The 26,862-nt window shown below is 44.2% G+C and overlaps 1 protein-coding gene across 4 annotated transcripts in view; it reads right to left on the bottom strand.

Moving 5' to 3' along the window:
• The window catches only part of fam135a (family with sequence similarity 135 member A), a 318,933-nt gene that overhangs the window by 277,570 nt on the left and 14,501 nt on the right, over positions 1-26,862 (bottom strand). The window contains exon 1 of one of the 4 annotated variants that reach the window (XM_087979484.1): positions 10,150-10,170. The exons of the other annotated variants lie outside the window; for them this stretch is intronic. The gene's annotated coding sequence lies outside the window, so the exon portion shown is untranslated. Of the gene's footprint in view, positions 1-10,149; positions 10,171-26,862 lie in introns of those variants that run through there. 4 annotated transcript variants of the gene reach the window in all.

Here is a 26,862-nt window from a genome sequence, read left to right as displayed (position 1 = left end):
TTCTTCAACAGGAGGCTGTCCTTGTTTCAAAGTTACTGAGTTTATAAGCAAGATACATCCAATTGTTCCTCCAAGGTCATGAAAGGATGTTTCTAGCCAAAGACTTCTCATCGTGTCTTTTCTGCCCTGCGTGGTAGGCAGAAAGTTACTTGTTGGCTACTGATGGAATTTTGCTATCAAGCATGTCTGATTCTAATTTAACTGCAGTACAATTCTTCTTCACAATTCTTCTTGCGACTTTCTATTAGATACTTGAAATTAATAGCTCTGCTTTTAACATTCGTGAAAAATTCTCCCCAATTCATGATTGCCTGCATAATCAAGTCAATGAAGAGATGGTGGCTTCGTGAAAAAAAAAGTTGACTATTTTATTGATTATGGCTTCACCTTCAGCATCTTCAAATTCAAATTCTTATCAAATGCTTTCCTCAATCCCAAAATGTGTTCATTTATGAACTAATCTCAAAATGGATTCAAGTACATTATTCAATAAAGAACCATTGTGACAAGAGAGCCTTCTAGTGGTTCTATATTCTACTGAAGAACTCTCGTGTTGTAATGAAATAATAGTGGTAAAATGTTTACTAAATCTAAGAGTTTGACCACTTCACATTTATCCTGAATGACTCAGTTCAAAAAAACCTCAAAAAAACTACACAGTATGAAATAATTTGCCTCGATTGGAGATCAATAACCATATTTCTAAAAGAACCATTTAAACTATTATTCAACAGATGTAATCTCTGACGAGAACTTGCCACAAATATCGCAGCATTGCTTTAAAACTTACCTGTGAGAGGTTCAGAATCAAGGTTGAGGATCAAACATGATCTTATAAAGTGGCAAAGCAAGCTCTGAGGCAGGGTTCAGAATATAGAGGGGGGTGAATTTGCACCCAGAAGCCCCAAAAAGCCCACAACAACACAATGAACAGAGTAATAACTGAAAGAAATAGAACATAGAACATAGAAGAATACAGCGCAGTACAGGCCCTTTGGCCCTCGATGTTGCGCCGATCCAAGCCCACCTAACCTATACTAACCCACTATCCTCCATATACCTATCCAATGCCCGCTTAAATGCCCATACAGAGGGAGAGTCCACCACTGCTACTGGCAGGGCATTCCATGAACTTACGACTCGCTGAGTGAAGAACCTACCCCTAACTTCAGTCCTATATCTACCCCCCCTTAATTTAAAGCTATGCCCCCTTGTAATACCCGACTCCATACGCGGGAAAAGGTTCACACTGTCAACCCTATCTAACCCCCTAATCATCTTGTACACCTCAATCAAGCCACCCCTAAACCTTCTTTTCTCGAATGAAAACAGCCCCAAGTGTCTCAGTCTTTCCTCATACGATCTTCCTTCCATACCAGGCAACATCCTGGTAAACCTCCTCTGCACCCGTTCCAGTGCCTCCACATCCTTCCTATAGTATGGTGACCAAAACTGCACACAATATTCCAGATGCGGCCGCACCAGAGTCTTATACAACTGCATCATGATCTCAGGACTCCGGAACTCAATTCCTCTACCAATAAAAGCCAGTACGCCATATGCCTTCCTCACCGCACTATTTACCTGGGTGGCAACTTTCAGAGATCTGTGTACATGGACACCAAGATCCCTCTGCTCATCCACACTACCAAGTATCCAACCATTAGCCCAGTACCCCATCTTTTTGTTATTCTTCCCAAAGTGAATCACCTCACACTTAGCTACATTGAATTCCATTTGCCACCTTTCTGCCCAGCTCTGCAGCTTCTCTATATCCTGCTGTAACCTGCCACATCCTTCCTCACTGTCAACAACTCCTCCGACTTTCGTATCATCCGCAAACTTGCTCACCCAACCTTCTAACCCCTCTTCCAGGTCATTTATAAAAATGACAAACAGCAATGGTCCCAAAACAGATCCTTGCGGAACACCGCTAGTAACTGCACTCCAAGATGAACCTTTACCATCAACTACTACCCTCTGTCTTCTTCCATCAGCCAATTCCTAATCCAAACCTCCAACTCACCCTCAATGCCATACCTCCGTATTTTTTGAAGTAGCCTACCATGGGGAACCTTATCAAACGCCTTACTAAAATCCATATATACCACATCTACCGCTTTCCCCTCATCAACCTCCTTCGTCACCTTTTCAAAGAATTCAATAAGGTTTGTGAGGCACGACCTGCCCTTCACAAAACCATGCTGACTATCCTTGATCACATTATTCCTATCCAGATGTGCATAAATCCTATCCCTTACAATTCTCTCTAAGACTTTGCCCACAACAGAAGTGAGACTCACCAGCCTATAGTTACTAGGGTTATCCCTACTCCCCTTTTTGAACAAGGGAACCACATTTGCTATCCTCCAGTCTTCTGGCACTACTCCTGTAAACAAAGAGGACATAAAAATCAAGGCCAATGGCTCTGCAATCTCCTCCCTTGCTTCCCAGAGAATCCTAGGATAAATGCCATCAGGCCCAGGGGACTTATCTATTTTCACCTTTTCCAGGATTTCCAACACCTCTTCTCTACATACCTCAAAGCCATCCATTCTACTTATTTGTGACTCAGTATTCACATCGACGACAATGCCCTGTTCCTGAGTAAATACTGAAGAAAAGTATTCATTCAGTGTCTCCCCAATCTCTTCAGCCTCCACACGCAACTTCCCACTACTATCCTTGACTGGACCTATTCCTACCCTAGTCATTCTTTTATTCCTAACATACCTATAGAAAGCCTTAGGGTTTTCCCTAATCCTACCGACTAAGGACCTTTCATGTCCCCTCCTTGCTGCTCCATAGCTGGAAAAACAGAATCTGTGAGCAGTTGTACCTCCAATCTCTTAAACACTCTCTCCTATTTTCACTTTTCCAGCTCCTCCCCAGTCTCATTGATCCTTCAGAAACAGAATCTATGGTAAGAGCATAGTAAGGTAAATGCTGTAATAGCAGGAGCTGGGGCAATAATTTTGTCAAGCCCTACTGCCCTCTGAAGAGAAAGCCAGCTTGAAGAGAAATTACTGGACACTGACTTTCCAGGAAGCAAAAGAATCTTTAGTGCATTTAACATCATTGGAGGAAAAATAATCAGGTCAAGGTTATGGCACTCTGTCGATGCTGTTATCCTCTAAATCAGACAAAGTAGGCAGTAAATATGGTACAGGTGACAGTGAGGACAACCGGATTATTCTAGGAGCCTGAATGACACAGACTATGGCGAGATATGTGTAACAGAATTAGGCATGAAATCCTTGATGTTGGGAGCATGTTTTTTAGATTAGATTAGATTAGATTACAGTGTGGAAACAGGCCCTTCGGCCCAACAAGTCCACACCGACCCGCCGAAGCGAAACCCACCCATACCCCTACATTTACCCATTACCTAACACTACGGGCAATTTAGTATGGCCAATTCACCTGACCCTGCACATCTTTGGACTGTGGGAGGAAACCGGAGCACCCGGAGGAAACCCACGCAGACACGGGGAGAACGTTGTTCCAACCTGTATTTTTTTTTGCGAGTGCAATGGCAGCTCACTTGCTAGGCAGTGCGAGTTGCCAGAGATCAAAGTTTGTAAAATCCTTGCTGGCTCAAATTGCCTCATTAAAATTTAGCTTTCTATCTACTAAACTTGTCAAACAGGTAAGATGGTGAGAAAACTCAACAAGGAACCAGAAACAAAAACAGAAATTACTGGGAAAACTCAGCAGGTCTGGAAGCACCTCCAGACAGAAATCAAAATCAACATTTTGGGTCCAGTGGCCCTTTTCCAGAACTGAAATGGATTCTTTCCATGATAAAACATTGGGGCACCAGCATCTCAGGGCATGCTCCAGGTCATCAGCCACACACATCCCATGCTCAATGGTATCTGACATGTGAAAGCCTCCAAGAACACTCGTGGCACATCTGACAGGACACTTCAGCATTTCAAATGATACACCTCAGGCTGCACTGGCAATTATCATGTAATGCTGCAGCAAGGCCTCAGTACACAGAACATGCACCTAACCGCCGGACTGGACCAGGGTGCATTTCCAGGCTCTTCACTCATTGTCATAGTGTTCAAAAATGCCTTGCATTGCCTTGTTGTTTAGCACAGGCACAGAGGAAGAAGTCTGTCATGGTTGTCATCAGACCTCCATCAAGTCAAGAGAGACAGCCTTCAGTCAGGAGGTCCCAGCACTATCAGTAAAAGGCAGCCTTCAATACCAATACCAATTATGTGAAGATAGAAGTCATAATTAGTTTGCAGATAACATGAAAATCTATGGTATGGTGAGTGAGGAGGATGGTCGAAGGTTACAGTCTGATGTCAATATCACTCAGCTGGTAAATTAAGCACAGCATTTAATCCTGATGAGTTTGAGGTGTTGCATTTAGGGAATTCTAAGAAAGGAAGAATATGCACAATTAATGGCAGGTCCCCATGGAGTTCTGAGGAACAAAGGAACCTTGATGTACAAGTGCATAAACCACTGTCAGCACCAGTAGAGAGATGCTTGTCTTCATTAGCTAGGGCGCAGAATATAGGAGGAAGGAAATTTTGTTACAATCTTATAAACATTATTAGGCCACACATGGAATACTATGGCAAGATAGCTCAGGGTCCAAATGGCTGGACCTGAAAACAGAATGGGCAAACTTTGAGCAGCCAATGAGATTTTCAGGATATCAAACACTAGGCATCCACACACAACAAAGACAGGTAAAGACAAGTCCAGATTTGCCCTGGAAAACAAAGACTAGCTTGAACATTGGAGAACAATGAGCAGACTTGTGAGAGTCCTAAGTTCCTGCTATGCACATGCATGGAGAGAGGGCTGTGTACTTGACACATCTGGGGATGGACGCCGATGGAAAGCCTGGTGCATTCATCAGCTGACCCATTGGATGCCATTACTTTGATCTGGAATATCGATGAGCTGAGGACCAGAGGCAATTCTGGAAGAATGCAGCAAGAACAGATAAAACGAGACATCTGGCAGCCATTCCCTTAGCAAAGACTCCACCTGGCCCAGCAGTGGAACTCTGGCCACCTGAAAAGAGAGAGAGAGAGAGAAAACGACCCCATCCAAGACCAATTCTTTGCCAAGTTCACAGCCTGGCTAAGTTGAAATGCATGAATAATACGTGGTCTAAATCTGGCAGCCAATAGTAATTTAGATAAGGATTGCAAAAGGCAAAGACTTAACATTGCAGTTGATATAGTGATTAACATAAGAATCAGGAGTTTATCTAATTATTTATTCACGAGATGAGGGCATCTCTGACTAGGCCAGCATTTATTGCCCATCCGTAATTACCCAGAGGGCAGCTTAAGAGTCAACTACCTTGCTGTGGATCTGAAGTTATATGTAAGCCAGACCAGATAAGGATAGCACTTTCCTTCCTAAAGGATATTAGTGAACCAGATGGGTTTTTCTGACAAGAAACCGTGGATTCAACATTATTAGACTCTTAATTCCAGATTTTTCAATGGAAATTAATTCAAATTTCAAGATCTGCCTTAGCTAGATTAGAACCCAGATCCCCGGGATATTACCTGGGTCTCAGAATTAATAGGAGAAAAATAATACCACTAAGCAATCATCTCCTCTTAGTAGTGCAAGAACAGGATTTTAGATAATATTCAGCCACAAAGCCCCTTTTAAGTCTTTCATTTAGTTTGCGAAAAAAATTGCAGTGAATTACAGGTCAACTGTGACCTCTTTGCTTGTCTCAAAGATAGTACAAGATTAAAACAACTTTATGTAGAAACTGGTCAAAGTGCCCAAAGCACAGACAACAACAGCATCCTTGGTTGGTCTCCAATAAGAGGTGGCCAACTATTTCTCTTAAGTTGAACACACAAGCCTTGTATTCCTGAATATCCAGCCTGAGACTGACTTGAGAGTGCAGTTGCCCGACATGAGGGCCAGGATTCAAGTGGTGAAAGGGGATAGAGGCAACTGAGCAGTAATTGACAGGGATGGGTTTGTAGAGTGAGACAAATAAAACAGCAGGGTTTTGAAGGTAGGCTAGTCAAGGATAAAGGGTACATTTTACAAATCAGCCTTGAGAGGGGCAAGTCGCTTTCCCCTTGCACATTAAGAGTTTAGCTTAAGCTAGATCCCTACCCCCAGTCACCTCCCTGCCACTTTGATGAACTCTTGAAGGGTTCCTACTCAAATAGGATAGAGTGCATGGAAAGAGTTAACAATCAAATTTCAAGCACACTGGACAAATAAATGACAACGAGAACAGAGACGGTTAATACAGGATTGAAGGTGTTATATCTGAATGCACAAAGTATAAGGAATAAGATAAATTAGCTTGTGGCATAGATCAAAATTGGCAGGTATGACATGGTGAGCAACACAAAGACATAGTGGGCAACACTGAGATGTGGCTGTAAGGGATCAGGATTGGGAGCTGAATATTCAAGGATATAAATCCTATCGAAAGGATAGGCAGATGGGCAGAGGGATGGGGTTGCCTTACTAGTGAGAAATGAAATTAAATCAACAGTAAAAAAACAAAATAGGGTCAGATGGTGTAGAATCTGTGTGGGTAGAATTGAGGAACCTCAAAAGGTTAAAAAAAACTGTTGAAGTTAAGCACGGCCTCCAAACAATAGTCAGGAGCTGGGGCACAAGACACCAGGAGATAGAAAAGATGTGTAGGAAAGGCAAAGTTACATTGATCATGCAGGTGGACTGGCAAAATCAGGTTGATAATGGATTGCAAGAAAAGGAATTTGTGGAATATCACCAAGATGGCTTTTTTTAGATTAGATTAGATTCCCTACAGTGTGTAAACAGGCCCTTCGGCCTAACAAGTCCCCACCAAGCCTCCGAAGAACAACCCACCCAGACCCATTCCCCTACATTTACCCCTTCACCTAACACTATGGGCAATTTAGCATGGCCAATTCACCTAACCTGCACATTTTTGAACTGTGGGAGGAAACCAGAGTACCCGGAGGAAACCCACGCAGACAGGGGGAGAATGTGCAAATTCCACACAGACAGTTGCCTGAGGCGAGAATTGAACCCAGGTCTCTGGCGCTGTGAGGCAGCAGTGCTAACCACTGTGCTACCGTGCCGCCCATTTGGAGCAGCTTGTGGTGTACAACCCACTAGGGGACAGACAATACTGGATTTACTGTTGTGCAATGAGGCACACTTGATAAGGGAGCTTAAGGTGAAAGAAGCCTTAGAAGGCAGTGATCATAATATAATTGAATTTACTCTGCAATTTGAGAGGGAGAAGATAGAATCAGAAGTAAAGGTATTACAGCTGAATAAAGGCAACTACAGTGGCATGAGGGAGGAGGTGGATAGAATTGATTGGGAGAGGAACCTACCAGGAAAGACAATGGAACAGCACCAGCAGGCATTTCTGGGAATAATTCAGGAGACACAGCAGAGATTCACCCCGAGGAAAAAGGATGGTACAGGGATGGAGAGGTAACCATGGCTGACTAGGGAAGTCAGGGATAGATAAAAGTATAAAAGAAAGCAAACAATGTGGCAAAGGACAGCGGGAAACCAGAGAATTGGGAAGTTTCCAAAGACCAACAGAGGGCAACAAAAAAAAAATGAGGAGGGAGAAGATTAAATATGAGAGTAAGCTAGCCAGTAATATAAAGGAAGACTTTAGAGTTTCTTTAGATATATGAAAGGGAAAGAGAGAGATAAAAATAGACACTTGACAACTGGAAAATGATGCTGGAGAGATAGTAGTGGAGAACAAGGAAATGACTGAGGAACTGAATAATTACTGCACGTCAATCTTCAAGGTGGAAGACACGAGTAACATCCGAAAACTTCAAGAGAGTGAGGGGGCAGAGATGAGTATGGTGGTCATCACAGAGGAGAAGGTGCTAGAAAAACTGAATGATCCGAAGGTGGATAAATCACCTGGACCAGATAGACTACAGCCCAGAATTCTAAAAGAGATAGGTGAAGAGATAATGGAGGCATTAGTGGTGACATTTCAGGAATCACTAGAATCACGAAAGGTCCCAGAGGCCTGGAAAATCGCTAATGTGACAATACTCCTGTTTAAAAAGGGAGTAAAACAAAAGATGGAAAATTACAGACTAACCTCAGTTGTGAGTAAGGTCCTGGAATCCATTGTGAAGGATGAAATTTCTGAACACATGGAAGTGTATGGTAAAATAGGGCAAAGTCAGTATGGTTTCATCAAGGGGATATCATGCCTGACAAATCTTCTAGAATTCTTTGAGGAAATATGAGTAGGTTAGGCCAAGGAGAGCCAATGGATGTTATCTATCTGGACTTCAAGAAGGGCATGACAAGGTACCGCAGAGTGGCTATGGAGTAAGATAAGGGCTCATTGTGTTAAACGCAAGGTACTAGCATGGATAGAAGCTTGGGTCTGGCAAAAAGCAGAGGGTTCTTCTCAGGATGGCAGCCAGTGACAAGTGGTGCTCCATGAGGCTCAGTGTTGGGACCGCAACTTTTCACCTTATACATTAACAACCTAGATGAGGGAATTGACAGCATTCTGGCTAAGTTCGCAGATGATACAAAGATAGGTAGAGGGACAGGTAGCACTGAGGAGGCAGGGAGGCTGCAGAAGGATTTGGACAGGCTAGGAGAGGGGCAACAAAATGACGGATGGAGTACAATGTGGAAAGTGTGAAGTCATGCAATTTGGTTGGAAGAAGAGAGGCATGGACTATTTTCTAAATGGGGAAAAACATTTAGAAGTCTGAAGTGCAAAGAGACTTCAGAGTTCTAGTTCAGGATTCTCTCAAGGTAAACCTCAGGTTGAGTCAGTAGTTAGGAAGGCAAATACAATGATGAGAAAGTGAGGTCTGCAGATGCTGGAGATCAAAGTTGAAACTTTATTGCTGGAACAGCACAGCAGGTCAGGCAGCATCCAGGGAACAGGAGATTCGACGTTTCGGGCACAGGCGTTTCCTGAAGAAGGGCCTGTGCCCGAAACGTCGAATCTCCTGTTCCCTGGATGCTGCCTGACCTGCTGTGCTGTTCCAGCAATAAAGTTTCAACAAATACAATGATGGCATTTCTTTTGAGAGGACGTGAACATATAAAGCAGGGATATACTTCTGAGGCTCTCAAAGGCTCTGGTCAGACCACATTGGGAGGATTGTACGCATTTTTGGGCCCCATATCTCAGATGGGATCGTGCAGGGCAACATTTGGTAGAAAACAATTCCAGAGGCCATCACATTAGAGTTCCTATTGGACATCAGGGATTCCCACACAGCCCTAAACCTATCAGCCTTCATCTGGCCATATTAGTTGATCGCTAACCAAAGGGGGAAAACATCCTGAGCTCAGATTTTGTGCAGAAATGCAATCTATCATTTGACCCCGTGAACTGCTGCATGTGGCAAATTCCCCAAGAAAAGTCTCCATGTGGATAGGATTTTGCACCCTGGGAGAACCCTGTGGAAATAAACAGTGAACCTGAGCTACAGTGGATCCTTGCAAAGCACACTGAAGCCTTTGCAAGCCACAAATATGACAACATTAGAATGACAGTTATAGAATGTCCCAAGCCAAAACCTCAGAATCAATAGAAGGGGACATTTCCAATGTTACAAATAACCTCCTACAACAGGGAATCCTGAGCCCACTAGCCTCCACCAACTATTCCCCAATCTGGTCAGGTCAGATATCGAATGGGTCCTTTGACTTCCCATAGTTTAACAAGAAAAGCATCCAGCACAGAACCAATGGTAGCAAACAGTTCCAAAACCATGAAAAAACAAGCCACACAAGCCAAGTATTTCATCATGTGGGACATCAGTAACAGATTTCCGTCTATCCTCTCAGTAAGTTTGGACTTGTTTGCCTCAAAGATTCCACAATTCTCTATCCATTTTTCACCAACCGCAGGCTAAAGGGTTAATATATTTTTCACATCCTGAGCGCCTGATTCAATACATGGACAACCTCCTCCTAAAGACAGATACCAGATCAGAGCACCTCCAACTACTTAAAGAGCTGCTGAACCTACTCACCTCATTACAGTTAAAGTGAACCCTGAGAAAGCCCAGATTATGAAGTCACAGGGCTCTTATCTGGACATCATTGTGACCCAGGAGAAACAAGAGATAGAAAAGAAGCACAATTAATCTTTAGCACATGGACTCTACTCACAGACGTAAGCTTGTTGCCTTCTTTTCTAGGCCTACTCAAGTATTGCTGGAACAACATAGATGATTTTGTGAAAGCCTCCCCATCTATCAAACCTGTTAAAAAAGAATGTCCCCTGTTAACAGACCAAGCAGCAAGCTGTCTCAGAATTAAAACAGGCAGTGGTACAGGCTTCCGCGTGACAGGTAGAAGACTGGTGCCCTATGTCTCCAAAACCTATCCCCAGCGGAGCAGGTTTTTTCAGAATGAGAAACACTTCCTGGTAGATTTCTGGGCAGTACAGCATTTTGCCTCTATAATTGGACTAAACGCCCAACCATTCTCACCAAATATACCCCCATACAACTGACATTGGATGATCGAATTAAGTACAGTGTGGAAACCAAAACTGCAGGGCCCACAGGAGACTGATGCTTCACAGCCACGATGTTAGCAACTGACAACTTGAGGTATGGAGGGGAACCTCATGAATGCCAGGTAGTGGCAATGAATGATTCTAAGGGACCATTCATGCCAAAACAAAACAGGGGTTAGAGGTCAAGGAAATTGGGGAAGCCAAAACAAAGCCTTTTCAAAATTTTATGGACATGTCCTCAGTGGAAAACGGGATTAGGAAAACAGAATGCCGAATATATATGGAGAGACCCAGCAAGGCAAACCCCTGGTGAAATTAGTATTAAAGCTCACCAACAAAATAAGCATCCAAGCTCCTGAACTAGCAGTCATGACTTACATACCGTATAAGCCCCCTGCTCAGATATTTGCATCATCGATAACCACTAGTGAGATGTCGAAAGCCTGGAGGTTGGCTAACGTAGTGCCACTATTTAAAAAAGGTAGCAAGGAAAAGCCAGGGAACGATAGACCACTAAGCCTGACATTAGTGGCGGGTGAGTTGCTGGAGGAAATCCTGAGGGACAGGATTGGAAAGGCAAGGATTGATTAGGAACAGTCAAAATGGCTTTGTACTTGGGAAATCAGGTCTCAAACTTGATCAAGTTCTTTTTAGGAAGCAACAAAGAGGATTAATGAGGACAGAGTGGTGGACGCGATCTATATGGACTTCAGTAAGGCATTTGATAAGGTTCCACACGGTAGACTGGTTAGCAAGGTTAAATCGCATAGAACACTGGGAGAACTAGCCATTTGGATATGGAACTAGCTCAAAAGTAGAAGACAGATTTGGTGGCGGAGGGTTGCTTTTCAGACTGGAGGCTTGTGACCATGGTGTGCCACAAGGATCGGCTCTGGGTCCACTGCTTTTCACCATTTATATAATGGATTTGGATGTGAACATAGGAGGTATGGTTAGTCAGTCTGCAGATGACACCAAAATTGGAGAGACAACGGACAGCAAAGAAGGCTACCTCAGAGTACAGTGGAATCTTGATTGGATGAGCCAATGAGCTGAGGAGTGACAGATGTAGTTTAATTTAGATAAATGTGAGGTGCTGCATTTTGGAAAGGCAAATCAGGGCAGGCCTTATACACTTAATGGCATGGTCCTTGGGAGTGTTGCTGAACAAAGAGATCTTGGAATGTAGGCTCGTAGTTCCTCAAAGTGGAGTTGCAGTTAGACTGGATAGCGAAGAAGGCATTTGGTATCATGCCTTTATTACTCAGTGCATTGAGTATAGGAGTTGGAAGGTCAAGTTGCAGCTGTATAGGCCTTTGTTAAGGCCACTATTGGAATACGGAGTATAATTTTGGTCTCCCTCCTATAGGAATGATATTGTGAAACTTGAAAGGGTTCAGAAAAGATTTAAGGATATTACTAAGGTTGGAAGGTTTAAGCTTTTCAGACAGGCTTTTTTCGCTAGAGCACGGAGGCTGAGGGGTGACCTTATAGAGGTTTAAAAGGTTATGAGGAACATGGATAGAGTAAACAGACAAGGTCTTTTTCCTGGGCTGGTCGGCTAGTCGGCACTTTTTCCTAGTCCAAAACTAGGGGTTTAAGGTGAGAGGGGAAAGATTTAGAAGAGACCTAGGGGCAACTTTTACATGCAGAGAGGATGTGAATGGAATAAGCTGCCAGAGGAGGTGGTGGAGGCTAGTATAATTACAACACTTAAAAGGCATCTCGATGGGTATATGAATAGGCAGGGTTTAGAGGGATATAGGCTAAATGCTGGCAAATGGGACTAGCTTTATTTAGGATATCTGGTCGGCATGGCCAAGTTGGACCAAAGGATCTGTTTCTGTTTTGTATATCTCTATGACATGAAGGCTCCCCCCACCACCTCAGGAAATTAAGATAGCATGCATGTCTGTAACACTTTAACTGACTTCCTACCACGGTGGGAAGCCAAAGCGTATGTGTTGGTGGATGGGAAACCTCTACATCTCTGCTAAAATATATATTCCAAACTGCCCAATTACACGAGTGTGATATTATTAAAGTCAGGGAACATCATAAATTTTTCCCTGGCTGGGAATACAAGGGCAGATGAACTGGCCAAGCAAAGTGTCTGAGAGAACGAACCATTGGCAGCCCCTGACTCCTGAACAGGTACGTACTGTTGCTATGAGCCAAACTAAGATTGACGACCTTAAAGGAACAGGAACAGGCCATTTAATCCCTTGAAACTGCTCTGCCATTCAATGAGATCACAGCTGATCAACAGCCAACCTTAGACGTATATCCCTTGATACCCTTGCTTAATAAAAATACCTCGGATTTAAATTTAACAATTGAATTAGCATCAACTAGCATTTGAGGAAATATTCCAAACCTCAACTACTCTTTGCATATAAAGTGCTTTCTAACATCTCTCCTGAGCGGCTCAGCCCTAACTCTTGGTCTATGCCCCAGTTCAACCAGTGGAAATAATTATCTTTATGTACCCTGTCTTTCCCTGTTAATATCTTGAAAACCTCAACTCGGTCACCCCTTAACCGTCTAAATTCTGAATAAAAAGCCTAATTTATCTAACCTCTCCTCTTAATGTAACCCCTGGAAGTCTAGGTATCATCCTTGGAAACCTGCAAAGCTAAAACATACTTCCCAAGGGTGTGGTGCCCAGATCTGTTCTCAGTATTCTATGTAGATATAAATCAGGTTTCGTGTAACTGCAGAATAACATCTGCATCCCTATATCCAGTCCTTTAAATATGAAAGCCAGCATTCCATTAACCTTCTTCACTATTTTCTACATCTGTTCATGGCATTTTAAAGAACTATGCATCTGAATCTCAATCTCATTGAATAAAGGCTATATTTAACTTTGTTGAGAAGTGTGGCGCTGGAAAAGCACAGCAACTCAGTCAGCAACTCAGAAGCAGGAGAGTTGACATTTCAGGCATAAGCCCTATTTAACTTTGTGTCTTCTTAAAAAGAAATACCCTGAACTATCCTTTTTTTCAGTTGAAAGTGGATAACCTCACAACTGATATTAAAATCTAATTGCATCAGCTTTGCCCATTCACCTAATCTACCCATATCTAATTGCAATTTTAGGCTGGTGTCAGCAAATTTGGATAGTTGACATTTTATGCCATTATCCAAATTATGAATTAATATTGTGAATAACTGAGGCTCCCACACATATCCCTGTGGGCCACTATTAGTCATATCCTCCAAAATGTGACTACTTATCCTTTATTCCAATTCTGTTTTCTGTCATAGAGTCATAGTCATAGAGATGGACAGCATGGAAACAGACCCTTCGGTCCAACCAGTCCATGCTGACCAGATATCCCAACCCAATCTAGTCCCACCTGCCAGCACCCGGCCCATATCCCTGCAAACCCTTCTTATTCATACACCCATCCAAATGCCTCTTAAATGTTACAATTTTACCAGCCTCTGCCATTCAGTTGATTTCTTATCCATGTCAGTAATTTCCTCTCAATTCCTTGGGCTTCCACCTTAGCTAACAGTCTGTTGTGTGGGACGTTATCATAGGCCTTCTGGAAGGCCACATAAACAGCATCTATCAACTTAGCTCTGTCCACTGTTACCTCTTCAAAAAAAATGAGATGTGTCAGGCTTGACCACTCTTCATGAATCCATACTGACTCTCCCCAATTAACAAACTTTTCAAGATGATCAATTATAGTCATAGAAGTTTAAGGCATGGAAACAGGCCTTTCCCCTTCAGCCCAATGTGCTGCCGCTCAGTTGTCACAATTAAATCAGTCCCATATGCCTGTGTTTGGTCCATATCTGTCCATAGCTATCCCATCCATGTACCTGTCTAAATGTTTCCTAAATGACAAAATTGGACTTGCCATTGCCTTTACCACATTCCTGTTCCAAACCCTCTGTGTGAAAAAATTGCCCCGGACTCCTTTGTATCTTCTCTCTCCCACCTATGCCCTCTTGTTTTAGACTCACCTACCATGGGGAAAAACTGTTCACTATCTACCTTATCTATACATCTCAATCTCCTATGCTCCAGGGGAAAAAAGTTTCCCTAACCTTGATTATAAACTCCACCACAGCTGGTCAGGTTTAGATTAGATTAGATTACAGTGTGGAGACAGGCCCAACAAGTCCACACCGACCCGCCGAAGCGCAACCCACCCAGACCCATTCCCCTCTTCACCTAACACTACGGGCAATTTAGCATGGCCAATTCACCTGACCTGCACATCTTTGGACTGTGGGAGGAAACCGGAGTATCCGGAGGAAACCCACGCATACACGGGGAGAATGTGCAAACTCCACACAGTCAGTCGCCTGAGGCGGGAATTGAACCCGGGTCTCTGGTGCTGTGAGGCAGCAGTGCTAACCATTGTGCCACTGTGCCGCCCCGGTGACTGGTCTATAATCCCCTGGTTTCTCTCTGTCATCCTTCTTAAACAGCACAGTTATATGAACAACTTTCCAACCCAGAAGTAAACTCCTGAAGCCAAGGAACTCAGATTATTAGGTCATCACAAATGTGCATCCTACCTCCTTTAACCCTCACGGATGGAAACCAACAGGTCTTCTATTTGTCACTCTTCAGTTCCATTAATTTCCCCATTTTTGGTGCTTTACTTAAGCTACACTGTGCTAAACTTAACTTCTTTGGGACTTCCAGCAAGCTATCCTCTTTTTCTGCTGTGAATATTGAAGCAAAATAATCGTTCAACATGTCTGCCATATCCTCATGGTTACTGACAATATCCTCATTCTAGGCTTTCAGTGGATCAATAGTATCTCTTCTTGCCTTTTATGTCCCTTGCAAGTTTCCTTTCATAATCCTTTTTAGCTGCTCTTATAAGCCGCTTTGTGGCCCTTTGTATTTGCTCCATTCTGAGGGAACTGTACTGTTCTTTGCATTTTTATGAGCCCTTTTTAAAAAGATTTATGCTGTCCCTTACCTCCCTGGATGCCCATGGCTGTTTTTATTATGAGCAACAGCTTTTCCTTCTCATGGATACAAACTGCTTCTGAATGGCATTAAATGTTTTTTTGAACGCCATCCACTGTACCTTGGTTACTTGTTACCTATCAGCGCAGTTTCCCAGTTTATTGTGGACAGTTTTTGCCTCATCTGCCTTACTTAAATCCAAAATTCTAGTATCCGAACTTTGCTTATCTCTTACAAACAATATATTAAACTCAATAATTTTATGATCACTAATTAAATCATGCTCATTGCTCATTACTAGATCCAGTATTGTTGTCCCCTTGTTGTTTCCAAGACAACGCTGAAGGAAAAAATCCTGGACAAATACAGAAATTCACAACATTTCTGCAGGTGCCTGTCTGTCTCTTCCAGTCTATGTTAAGATTAAAATTAAAATCCCCGATTAATATTAATATTACTCTGTCTTTATTAATTTTTTTTAATTTCAAAATATACTTTATTCATAGAAATAAATCTTTGGTACTTGTACAATTTGTCATGTCGTTCATAGATATATACATTGCATGTCTTAACATTACAAAGAACAGATTGAATTACTCGAATTTACAGTTATCCTATTTACAGTTCCCTTTATTAACCATCCAGTCTCTTATTATTTAGCTGCGGCTTCAGCAGAACCCACCTACTGAGTGGGTGCCCTGTTATACTATAGCAAATGAACCTTTTTTAATCCCAGTTTATGGGGTTACCGTTGTCCATTTGACTGTCCTATCTCTGGGGAAGCTGTCTGCATCCCCATGGTGAGCACGAACCGCTGGACCCTGGCTGGGCTGAGGTAACTATCCAGGCTCTCACTGTGGTCATTTCCCTGCTCTGGAGTCATTGAGCCAAGGCAAGGGTCCGCACCGTCCAGTTCTGTGTCTGACAATGGGACTGTCAGAGGATCGCAGCTCTCAGTTGTCTGTAGTTGTGGGGCAGTGGGTACCGCCTGGTTCTCACTGGGTGGAGGGTGGACTTCGTGGGGTCCGCTGTTTCCTGGTTGGGAGGAAATGCCCTCCTCTTTATCTACGGCGCTCTGTCTCTTCTTCTGGTGGTGATGACATTCTGTGCGCCGGTCTTCCCCATCCGAAGAACTGGCCGTCCCTCTCTCGTGCAGCTGTCTTTTCCCCCTTTGCTGGGAGGCTTTGGGGGCCTGGCCGGATTTTCTCTTCCTGTTTTTAACAGGTATCCACTCCTCTGTCTGCTCGATTACCTTCTCCTCCATTGCTTCCATCTGCCCAGCTAGAGCTAGGATCAGCTGCTGTGTCTCTCCGCTGGTTGCCACCTCCTCCACTCCGGTCTGATCTTCTTTCTGGGTGCCACCAGACTCTGTTTCCTTGCTGTCTGGGTGCATATTACTGGTCTTTGGGGGTCCACGGCTCGTATTGCCACCTCCAGCCATCTGTACGTAAGTGGCCCCACCCCCCGTCTTGGGCAGGTCTTGTACATGTGGCCCGCCTCTCCGCACAGGTTGTAGCTCTTTGCTTCCTGACAGTCCTTAGTCAGGTGACCCTCCTGTTTGCAGTTCCTGCAGATGGTCACCTTGCAGTCCTCCGCCACGTGTCCCGACTTCCCGCAGGTTCGGCACACTTCGGCTGCCCTGTCAGGTAGCCTCTGTTCCCTCCAATTGCGAAGCTCGAGGGTGGGTGGAGAATGTGCCCATTGCCATCGACCTTCAGAGTCACCCTGACCTGCCGCTTACTGGTCCAGATCCCAAAGGGGTCGATCAAGTTGCTTCTTCCTCAACTTGGACGTCCCTTCCCAGGAAGGTCAGGACATCAGCCGTTGGAACATAGGGGTTGTACATTTGGATTGTAACAACCCGATTCCTCTGTGCAGGAAGCACACACAATGGGGTTGCCGACAAGATGGAAAACAGCGGCTCCCCTTCCTTCTCCTTGAAGACCTTCAGGAGCTGTTCGCACTGCTTCACACTCCTGAAGGTCACATAAGTAGCCTGCCCCAGGGAAATCCTGCAGGCAGTACACGTCCGCTGCAGCGAACCCACAGCATCCCAGCAGTACCTTCTTAATAAACAGGATGCGATCCACCGGTGTACGACCCTCTACCTTCTTCACAGTCACCCGGACTATGTTTCGACTCCCCTGTCCAGGGCTGCGGGCAGCTGTTGAGGCCATAGCTCTGAGGTTGGCTGGTCCCTGAATTGGCATTATGCCGAAGCCAGCATGAAGATCCACCAATAGCAGGTCAGCACAACCAAACGATCCTCCAACGTCCAATCACGATCCAGCGATGATCTCCAAAAGGCCAGAACAGAACTACACATGATCTTAGCCAAAAGGCCTTCTGACTTGCCTGATTTCAACATTTATACAAGCTAGCACTTTGAAGCTGCTACTAGGTGATCTATATATAACATCTACTGTCCTTTCTGTTATAGTGCACTGGTTGTGTTCCTGTGCAACCTTACAAGAGGCTGGAGTGGATAGGTGGGAAGGAAGATGGACAGGTCATGAGGTCCAGATCCCAAAGGGGTCGATCACATCGGTTTGAGGGCAGTGCCGAGTTGGAAGGTTGGAACTGGGATAAGGTGGAGGTAGGGGAAATGAGGAAACTGGTGAAATCCACATTGATACTGTGTGGTTGGAGGATCCCAGGACTGAAGGTGAGGTGTTCTTTCTCTAGGCATCAGGTGGTTAGGGTGTGACAATGGAGGAGGCCCAGGATCTGCATATCCTCGGCAGAGTGAGAGGGGGATTGAAGTGTTCAGCCATGTGCGGTAGGGTTGGTTGGTGCGGATGTCCGGGAGATGTACTCTGAAGCACTCTGCAAATAGGTATCCTGTCTCCCCAATGTAGAGGAGACCGCATCGGGAGCAGCGGATACATTAAATGATGTGTGGAATTGCAGGTAAAACTTTGATGGAAGTGGAAGGCTCCTTTGGGGCCGTGGACGGAGGTGAGTGGGGAGATGTGGGCACAGGTTTTGCATTTCCTGCGGTGGCAGGGGAAGGTGGGCTGGTGGGGGGACGTGGACCTGACAAGAGAGTCGCGGAGGGAATGGTCTTTATGGAAAGTGGATTTGGGGGGAGGAGGGAAATACATCTCTGGCAGTGTGGTCTGTTTGTAGGTGGCAGAAATAGCAGAGGATGATGCGATGTATACAGAGGTTGGTGGGGTAGAAGGCGAGGTCCTGTGGGGTTTCTGATGCAGTTTCCTCTATGTTGGGGAGACAGGACGCCTACTTGCAGAGTGCTTCAGAGAACATCTCCGGGACACCCCACCAACCAACCTCACCTTCCCATAGCTGAACACTTCAACTCCCCCTCCGCCAAGGTCATGGGCCTCCTCCATTGCCACACCCTCGCTACCTGACGCCAGGAGGAACAACGCATAATCTTCCGCCTTTGTGCCGTCCAACCACACGGCTTTGTGGATTTCACCAGTTTCCTCATTTCCCAACCCCCACACCTTATCACAGTTCCAACCTTCCAACTCGGCACCGCTCTCACAACCTGTCCTATCAGTCAATCTTCCTTCCTACCAATCTGCTCCACCCTCCTCTCTGACCTATCACTATCACCCCCACCTACATTTACTTATCGCACTCTCATCTATGTTCTCCCCACCCCACTCTCATTTATCTCTCCACCCCCTCAGCTTACGATGTCGATTCTCCTTCTCCTCAGATGCTGCCTGACATGTTGTGCTTTTCCATCAAGGACCAGAGGCCACCAGAGAAAGAATTAAAGGTCTGTTCCCGTAGCCAAAGATGGATAAAGGCATACAGCCCTCCACTGCTAATTGGCTAGTCTGCAGCCAAAATAATCCTGACAGATATGCCACGAAAAGGGAACTGAGATACACTTGATATATAGACAGCCCTTAGACAAACATCCAGATTGATTAGATCAGCCCCTTACCAACCTCTATGGAGATTGAAGGGTGGGGAGGGGACTGCACAAATATATTGTCATTGTTGACACATTTAGCATATGGTTTGCTTTCCTTATTTGAACTAACACCACTAATGTCACAGCAACCATCCTAATCCAGCAAGTGGGGCCTCCCTCACAGTAGAATCAGAACAAGGCACTCATTTCACTGCCCAAATGATGCAAGATGTGATGAACTTGTCTGGCATTGATCAAATGTTCCACATCGCATACTATCCCCAGTCCATTTGGATAGTGAAAAGAATGAATGGCACCCTTAAACAGGTGCTTAGAAGAGTTGCCCAGCACAACAGCACAATCTAGTTCACAGTTCTATCCTTTGTGTTGATTTTGGTAAGAAACAAATAAACATGCAAACAGTCTTGAGCTCCACTAAATGGCACATGTCTGGGATCAAACACCTGCTGGACACTGATTTAGTTGAACCAAAAGGCTCAGCCCTTAGTCACAAAAAGACAAAGTATTACCGGACAATGTCCAGGCTATCCGAAAAGTAGGTTAGGACAGGTCAGAAAAAGAGATCAAATAAAGCCTGCTTCAATGGACAAGTCAACCCCATTATGTTTGAACTATGGCCATAAATGACATCCTAGGTCTTCCAGCCAGGAGCATTCCCCACCCCAGATACTGAGGACTTCAACCAGTGGTGAACAAGGCGGTTTATATGGTGCTGGTAGACGCTGGGAAGACTGAATAGCACCACATAAACCAGATGAAAGCATGTGGTTCCCAAAACATAAACCAGTTCCACACATCCCTGGAAGTATTCAAGACACTGGCCTTAAACCCCAGGCCCTCACAGCTACCAAATTCCATCCCCATGGGTGAAGGTGGCCAAGGACCAACCCATAGCCTTAAAAAAAGGAAATGAATAATGGTCTGGCCACATATTAAGGAATTGAAGTGGCATCTGAATGCACAAGTATCTGATGTGGTGCACCAGTGCAGAAGCTATGGAAGAATCATTCCGCAGCAGTTAGTGCCCACCCACTTAGAGCTCTGACCTCACCATCATCAGAACTATGAAACTCGCGACTGGTTTCATTTTAGGAACTGATAGCCCACCTAACTATAAATAACGCTCCTGGTACAGCTTAGTTTCTTTAATCAATCCAGGTTTAGGTGTAACAACCAACAGGAAATGTCCAAAAGAATAAAGAACAGCTCATACTATTGAATTAGAATTAGATTTTATTGTCAGGCAATGGTATAGGAATATAGGAGTACAGTTAACAAGTGTACAGTCACAATTCTCGGGCACCATTTGGTTACAAAAAACAGAATTTTTAAAAATATAGAAATAAAAAAAAGCGCAAAAAGAATCAAAATTGGCCAGATCTTAAAGTCCCATCTCAATGACGCTGTGTGGATCACGCAGCCTCCGACACAGGCACCTGGGCCTACCTGCGGCCTGCAGTCTTTCACTGCCACGGCCGTCTCTGAACACCGGGAGAAGCTTTACAGTCGCTGCTGCCTCCAATCGCACGGAGGAGATGGGCGTTGCCGCTGCTGACCACGCCATGGAGGAGTCATGACCATCCTGCTGACTCAGAGGCTGCCGTCCTTGATCGACGGGAAGAGTTGCGAACTTGCTGCTATGTCCAACCGCCGGGAGGCTGCCACAGTTTCGCGAACGGCCCACACTCGCTGCCTTGCAATGCTGATGCGCCTACCTCAAAAGGTTTTAAAAGACGAAAAGTAGAAAAAACAACGAAAGCAGATGAGAGCGGACGAGCCCCAGGCTCAGACGGCCGAAAACAGTCCTGCTGATCCGTCGCCAACTTGATGAAAGGTGTCTGAGCTTATTGGTAACTAAATATGAGCTGACCACACATCCACCAACAATGTACAGCTATATTAGTCGCCAACACTGCATTGTTCAAAGCTAGTGCTTCCAAATAAACCTGTTGGACTATAACCCGTTGTCGTGTGATTTTTAACTTTGTTCTTCCTTGTGTTTGTTTGTATTTATTTTTATCTTTCTTCAATTTCTGAGTAGGTAATCATTTTAGATAGTTGATGCTGTCAATTGGGACCCACGTGCTGCCCCGTGGGAACAGCATGGTCAGAGTTCAATTATCCTATTTTGCTGATGCTCATTTGACTCCAAGAGGAAGGACTGTAGCCTGAACAGCTAGGCCCAAAACCAGAATTGCAACCTTTGAGCAGCCAGGCCTGATGGGACTTTTGGGATACGTCAAGCACAAAGCCTTCAAATAAGAGAAAGGCAGGTAAAGTCCAGCCCATACTTGCCCTGGAAAATGAGACTGGTTTTGTGTATTGGAGCCCCAGGCTCCTGCTATGATCACATATGGGGAGGCGAAATTCCCTTAACACATCAGCTCCAGTGTCTTGCGTATACATCATCACAGATCCCACTGAACTGAAGACTGACTGGCTGAGAAATAGTGAACAAACTGGAAGCAGACACCAGGGAGGGATAAGAAGCAACACCTCCTGATTTGACATGGCTCAGCTGTGGAGCTCCAACTACCTGGAAAGTGGGGGAGAGAGAAGACAACCACCTGCGAGACCAACCTTCACCAAGTTCAAAGTTGACCAGACAAACAGTCAAGTTTAACTACGCAGGTAATACCTGGTCCTAGTCTGGTAGCCAGCAGTAGTTTAGATAAAGACTGCAAAGACAAAGATTTAACATTGCAATTTAACACAGCAATTAATGGAAGAACTTTGAACACTGTACAAACAGGTCCTTCTACACTATTGCTGCACTGACTACGAAACCATGCTAAATCAATCCCGTCTGCCTGCATATGCTCCAAAATCTCTCTTTCCTGCCTATTCAGTGCTGCTTAAACATTGCTCCTGTGAAGCATCAGGAGTTTTATAGCAAAAAGGAGCCTTATGGCTCCTTATGCCTTATGGCTCCTTTTGCGTGTTTAGTGCATTTTGTGAATAAATTTGCACTGAACTGCATATCAACCCTTTATTTGTCTCACAAGTATAGTACTCGGAAAAAAAAGTTTACATAGAAACTGGTCCAAGTGTCCAAACCACGGAAAACAACTGTATGCAATTTTGGTCACCACACTACCGGAAGGACAACTGCACTGCAGAGGGTGTACAGGAGATTCACCAGGATGTTGCCTGGGATGAAAAGTCTCTATTATGACTGGATAGCCTCAGTTTGTTTTCCTTGGAGCAAAGAAAGCTGAGAGGGGATCTGATTGATGCATACAAAATTATGAGAGGCATAGACAAGGTTCAACATTCGTATCATTTTCACCTGGCAGACCAGAGGGCACAAGTTTAAGGTGAAGGGCCAGTGGTTTAGAGGAGATCAGAGGATTACTTTTTTCACGCAGGGGTAGTAGAAATATGGAACATGTTGCCTGAGAGTGTGGTGGAAGTAGATATTCTCAATATTTAAGTTGCATCTGGATAAGCACTTAAAATGCCAGGGCATAGTAGGTTATAGATCAAGAGCAGGTAAACAGGATTAGTATACTTTAATGTTTGTTGGTCAACACAGATGTGGTTTGTTTCTATGTTGTGTGGCTATGACTAGGGACTTGGAGGCAGCCATTCTAGGTTTAGCAGAGTCAGGATCCTCCGTAAAAGGAGTGAAAAACTGAATGTTGGGCACCCCGCTACTTGTCCTGTCCCTCCTGTCCTTTCAAGGTCAGTTTTCCTTCTGGAATAATAAAGAGACAGGTAGAAAGGAAGATGAAAGTGGGTGACACAGTTATTTCTTCTGGTGCAGGTGGGGAAGTATCCCAAGCAAGTGAGCAATTAGGTCGAGCAGAGGGCATACAGGATTAGTGGTGTCAGAGGTTGGAGTAGGTGAGAGTGAATGAGGGAAGATACTGCAGGCAATTAGAGTAATACAGCACAAGCCTTAATGAGAAGAGGTTGCAGTAGCAGTGGTAGGTTGAGTGAGAGTGAAGTGGAGAAAGCCATTAATCTTATATCTACAGTGCTGGGTATTTCTCCAAACTTGAGACTGCTTTAACCTGGGTGGCTAATCAGACCACATTGGCGATGGTCTGATGTCACGGCCTCCACTGTTAGTCCTTGGGGATGAGTCCTGTCTCAGTATCAGCCTACAAAACAGAACCTCCAGGTCCCTGTACACAAAGTAGGGCATTGATTTCCCTGCCAGCCATGCCTGGAGCAAATGTCAAGAGAAGTTTGGTGAATTTGGGGTATGGATTGAATTGCTCCAGGAACAGAGGGGGTGGAAATCAGACTTGAGACACAGGAGCATGGTAGGTAATTAATGTGGTGAGCTTGGTACCATACGAGAAAACACTTTAGGAGTCAAAGCAAAAACCTCTCCAGAAAAACCAGACACCTCAAACTTGGCTAAAAACAAAGTGTAAGAATTAACCCTGAATCCATTGTCTTTCTTTTACTTCCTTTGAGGAGATGCTCAACTCATAATAGTTTAAAGTTTCAATTTCAATGCATGAAGTAATCATATGCGTATGTACGTGCGTTTCAGTTATTATTTTGCTTCAAAGTTTGTGCGAAGATTTGTAGCTCGGGTGCTCGTTGTTGTGGTTCTGTTTGCCGAGCTGGAAGTTTTTGTTGCAAACGTTTCGTCCCCTGGCTAGGCGACATCATCAGTGCTTGGGAGCCTCCTGCGAAGCGCTTCTTTGATGTTTCCTCCGGTGTTTATAGTGGTCTGTCCCTGCCGCTTCCAGTTGTCAGTTTCAACTGTCCGCTGTAGTGGTTGGTATATTGGGTCCAGGTCGATGTGTTTGTTGATGGAGTTTGTGGATGAGTGCCATGCTTCTAGGAATTCCCTGGCTGTTCTCTGTCTGGCTTGCCCTATGATAGTAGTGTTGTCCCAGTCGAATTCATGTTGCTTGTTGTCTGCGTGTGTGGCTACTAAGGATAGCTGGTCGTGTCGTTTCGTGGCTAGTTGATGTTCATGTATGCGGATTGTTAGCTGTCTTCCTGTTTGTCCTATATAGTGTTTTGTGCAGTCCTTGCATGGTATATTGTACACTACATTAGTTTTGCTCATTTTGGGTATCGGGTCCTTCGTTCTGGTGAGTTGTCTGAGCGTGGCTGTTGGTTTGTGTGCCGTTATGAGTCCTAGGGGTCGCAGTAGTCTGGCTGTCAGTTCTGAGATGCTCCTGATGTATGGTAGTGTGGCTAGTCCTTTTGGTTGTGGTATGTCCTCGTTCCGTGGTCTTTCTCTTAGGCATCTGTTGATGAAGTTGCGCGGGTATCCGTTTTTGGCGAATACCTTGTATAGGTGTTCCTCTTCTTCTTTTTGCAGTTCTGGTATACTGCAGTGTGTTGTGGCCCTTTTGAATAGTGTTCATATGAAAGTAACCACCCCAACACACACAAACGAAGCTGCATCAGGACACTATTCAAAAGGGCCACAATACACTGCAGTACACCAGAACTGCAAAAAGAAGAAGAGGAACACCTATACAAGGTATTCGCCAAAAACGGATACCCGCGCAACTTCATCAACAGATGCCTAAGAGAAAGACCACGGAACGAGGACATACCACAACCAAAAGGACTAGCCACACTACCATACATCAGGAGCATCTCAGAACTGACAGCCAGACTACTGCGACCCCTAGGACTCATAACGGCACACAAACCAACAGCCACGCTCAGACAACAACTCACCAGAACGAAGGACCCGATACCCAAAATGAGCAAAACTAATGTAGTGTACAATATACCATGCAAGGACTGCACAAAACACTATATAGGACAAACAGGAAGACAGCTAACAATCCGCATACATGAACATCAACTAGCCATGAAACGACACGACCAGCTATCCTTAGTAGCCACACACGCAGACAACAAGCAACATGAATTCGACTGGGACAACACTACTATCATAGGGCAAGCCAGACAGAGAACAGCCAGGGAATTCCTAGAGGCATGGCATTCATTCACAAACTCCATCAACAAACACATCGACCTGGACCCAATATACCAACCACTACAGCGGACAGCTGAAACTGACAACCGGAAGCGGCAGGGACAGACCACTATAAACACCGGAGGAAACATCAAAGAAGCGCTTCGCAGGAGGCTCCCAAGCACTGATGATGTCGCCTAGCCAGGGGATGAAACGTTTGCAACAAAAACTTCCAGCTCGGCGAACAGAACCACAACATTATTTTGCTTGTTTATGCTGTTGATTTTTTTGATCACTTAAATTCCATATTATCTAGAAATGTAATGCTTTCCTTTTGCACTGTGACCTGAAGTTTAATGGAAAGGCGATGTTTCTTGGCAACATTGATTAATTCTACTAATTATGCTTCTGTCAAGGTTCTAACACTTAATATGTTACTCATATCTACAGAAACTCATCAATGGCCACTTAAAATACACTCTCTTTCCAGTCTGCCATCTATATGTTTGCAGAGGCTGGGGGGAGTTTCTCATTCATAGCTGTGCCTTTGCTTTGAGCTCAAAGTCATTTTTTGCTATACCTAAATTCAATAACTATACTATAGCTTCATTGGGTTTGTCAGGCTAGGGAATTTTATTAGATATTTTAGCAGCCTGTATACTTCAATTTCTATATTAGTGTGCAGATTGTTAACGGCAATAGTAGACACAGTTACAGTGAGTGAGTTAACAGCCTCTATGAAGTGATAAGTATCTTTAACAAAACTGCTCTTATGCTAGGGGAGTTCCAATCTACATCTCACTAAAATACTAAAGATAACACAAGGCAGCACATCAACTTGGAAAGAAAATCATGAGAATGTGAAGTACAGCTGAAATCCGTTATAACGCAGGCAGTGGAATTCAATAAGTGTAACCATTTTATTTATAGCTGGATTGCATAAGTTAGAAAATTATTTATCTTACATTTAATGACCAAAATGAAGGTTGAAATAAAGATTTCCCTATTTTGGAAACCACAACAGCTCCATGCCATAATGAAATTCACAGTATATGGAACCACATTGTAATATACTTCTATTATTTACGTGAATTAACCCACTTATTATTTGATGGTAAGCTTGGTACTGCACAATTAATTTGAATGTATACCCCTCCTTGAACAATCACATCTTTGGAAGCAGTATTCTGACATGTTTGTCAGAAATCACTTTAAGAAAGGTATTGAAGGGAAATAAACTTGCAATTGCCAGGACAAAACTAAAAATACTGGAGAATGTAAATTACTTGCAGATTTTTTTTAGAAAAGAGGCTGCAGATGAAAATAAATCATTTCCAGCAAGTAACTTCCCCCACCCCCTACCCCACCCCCACCACCACCCATCTGATGAATCAGTACTCCATGTCAAACACGATTGGGAGAACCAAATGCAAATGGCAAGAATGCAGAATGAACACTGAACGAGGGAATTCAACAATTTATCTGCTGCAAGAATGAAACTGCACAATCATTCTGGAGATGAAATCCCATCTTCACGCTGACCTGCATTGTGCAGAATAGGACAGATTGAGCAGATCTAGCAACTGGGCATCCATGAG

Source organism: Chiloscyllium plagiosum, unplaced genomic scaffold, assembly GCF_037043375.1.
Source record: "Chiloscyllium plagiosum isolate Xiang-an unplaced genomic scaffold, Cpla_swu_hap1 HiC_scaffold_3, whole genome shotgun sequence".
In the NCBI taxonomy this organism is placed as follows: domain Eukaryota; kingdom Metazoa; phylum Chordata; class Chondrichthyes; order Orectolobiformes; family Hemiscylliidae; genus Chiloscyllium; species Chiloscyllium plagiosum.
The sequence above is the reverse complement of the archived record's forward strand: the minus strand, read 5'-3'. Positions and strand labels throughout refer to the sequence as shown.